The sequence below is a fragment of the Simochromis diagramma genome, unplaced genomic scaffold (genome assembly GCF_900408965.1).
Source record: "Simochromis diagramma unplaced genomic scaffold, fSimDia1.1 OVJJ01000434.1, whole genome shotgun sequence".
Classification (NCBI taxonomy): Eukaryota; Metazoa; Chordata; class Actinopteri; order Cichliformes; family Cichlidae; genus Simochromis; species Simochromis diagramma.
The window spans coordinates 458,961-461,889 of NW_024387090.1; positions in this window are offsets into that span (position 1 = coordinate 458,961).

Consider the following 2,929-nt stretch of genomic DNA (forward strand, 5'->3'; position numbering starts at 1 on the left):
TACAGCCACAGCAATCTTTCACTAACCTACAAACACACACATGCATACACGCACACTCATCAGTAATCAGGATTTTCTCAGTGGGACAATGACAAAAGAAGCATGAGGTTAGCGCACACCTCCACTTTGTATAGGTGGAGTATTTGTGAGGGAAAATGAAGCACGGGTTTGAAAGCGGCACAAACAACAATAGCTCATCAAGCTCAGCCGCGGTTTAATCTGAGCTAGAGTGGAGGGAAATGTGTCTAATCCCGCTTTACCTACCGTCTTCCTCAGCTTACACCTCTGGAAGACATAATCCTGAACACACAAACGGTGCAGCAACACAGAAATGCACACAAACTGCATTTTTCAATGACGTGTTTTGGGTAATTTAAGCAACTTTTTGGAATTTCCTGCTTTGCATGGGAGTTGTCAAAATTCAGTGATCTCAACATGACACATATCCTCTTACAGTTTCAGCAGGTCTGAAATACTCAAAAAGTGTGAACTCTAATATCACTAATAATAATGTTAATGTTCACTGCCACAGCAACATGTTTTTAATGCTTTTAATGCTTTAAAACAAAATTAATGCTTCACTTCTCACAACATTTGTTCTCCTTTGATTTAATTAGACCGATTACTTTTAATTAACTCGAGCCATTTTGAGGAACTAAACTGTGTCAGTATCAGGCTGTAGCCTTCTGTACTACAAAGTGAGATAAACGGGTTAGAGTAAAATTAGAGTTTCTGTCTCATGAAGGCTGCTCTATTTACCTGCCTGGCTAAATCACCATGGTTACACATCCTGGACACATAACCTGGCCAGAGCAGGCTATGTTCAGAGTTTTAATTTAAAATGAGGTCAAATCTCAGTGTTTTCACAGATTATTTTGTTCACAGTATGTTTTAAGTATGAGGCAATATGTTTTATATGTACAAGTTGAAGCCTAGATGAAGCCTAGCTGTAAAGTTAAGCGGTCCAAACTGTGCATGGCAAGAATACCTGATCACTGAATAAAATAATTTCACTTTGATCTACAGTCAAACTAAAGTGAGGCTATGGGATGGTAACATTTAATATTTAAATGTATCCATGTAACAAACCCAGGTGCACGTTCATGTTTTGCAGCATCTCTTTATTAATGGTTTGTTGTTCACACACTGTTAGCTGCAGCTCTCTCTCTCTGCCAGCTACACTCACTGAGAAAAACCTCCCTACTGCAGGACCCAGTACCATGTTTGAGTCGGCGAGCATGACTGTGGATGCCGTGCAGGTGCGTCCGCCTTCCCTGCACGGCACCACAAGCCACACCCCGCTACAATCCAATTTAAAGTTTCAAAGCTTTGAGTGTCTAAATCTACATAATCTCTTGTCTTATTTGCAACATGGTTTCATTTAACAGTTACATCTTTATTGTTATCATTATTTATAGTTTTTCTTTTTCTTTTTAAATCTTTTTATTTGCACCATTTTAAACTTTATATAGACTTCAAGTTAGGGGCGTGGCCACTTGTTTGACAATTATCATGTCACAGGCAGCTCAAGCCGGCAATTGTATTCTAGTGTTTGTCCCTAAACTGTGTTTGTGTTGTTAGTGCTTTATGGTGCCTCCAAAAAATCTGTGCTCCAGTTTTTGGTGAATGAAATTCTTGTATGTTAACAATCTATTACTGTGTGTTGCACCTGTACAGTGTATGGGTGCTAACCATGCTTGCACCACTATCTTGACCAAATTTGATCATTTCTGGTTCCAAAAAAACCCAACCCATTGTGGTGGTGCCCAAAATACTAAAACCAGTGTGTGATGTCAGAGTGTCTGTGTTCGTTTTTACATACTGTGCATGTGTGCAGCCGCTCCCTCATTCTCCGAGGCATTACCACTGCAGATGGATCCACATGTTTCATTTTTATACAGATTTTGCAATCCTCCCATTTGGGTCTTGAGGTGGTTTGTGACCCCCTAAGGATGGGTTTTGTGTCTCCACGTTGTGTCTCCACGTTGTGTCTCCACGTCTCCACACATGGAAAATGTGTTAAAACTACATCATGGAGCTACGATCTATAATTAATGCTTGTGATAAAGGATAACAGATGTTATTCAGTATGTTCAAGAAAGACTGGAGGACAAGGAGTAAGAATGAAGATCAACTAACAGGGTTTTGTGTTTATTGGTTAATTTATATTCTTAGATTATTGTCATTCATGGTTTTCTGCTTTGTTTATTTTTAGTTCCCAGGATTTCGGTTTCTGTTACTTTGCCTTCCCTGTGTTCCTTGTCTAGTCACGTTTGTCTCCATGTCTCCCCAGTCAGCCGTGTCTCCATGTCTCAGTGTCTGGTCTGTTTTCCTCTGACGGTCCCATGTCATATGTCAGCGTATCTAGTTTCGCTTCTCCTTGTTTCTTCATGTGTAATTAGTCCCAGCTGTGTTTTCCTCCTGTTTCCCATTCCCTCATTACTTCCTTCCACATTTCTAGTTTCCCAGTGTTTTGTTTCTAGTTGTCATGCTCAGGGTTTTAGTTTGTTTTTTATGAGTTTTGGTTTATGGAAGATTTCCTCAGCAATAAAGCTGCTGCCTTAAGTTCACCTTTTTGTTTCCTCGTCTTTTTCTTGTCGCCCCTCTAATATATGATTGGTTCCCTGAAAAAAGGCAAAAGTAGAACTTGAAAGTGGATTACTAAAGTTTTTGTTTAATGTCCCAAACACAATCAGGAAGAAACTGAGACTTGGGAACAGCTTTGGATTCCTTGTGTTAATAAAGGACTCGTGGACAGGTGGAGGAGCTGAGGGACAAACCGCTGGCACTGTAATTACACTCTGATCTACCAGCTGAGCCGCAAATGCCTGAAAAGATTCAGTCAGCCATAGCTAATGAGTTCCTGATAGAGGCGCATAAGAAAATTCCATAATGTCAAGGATGTCATTCATGTGGCACTTTTCCCACC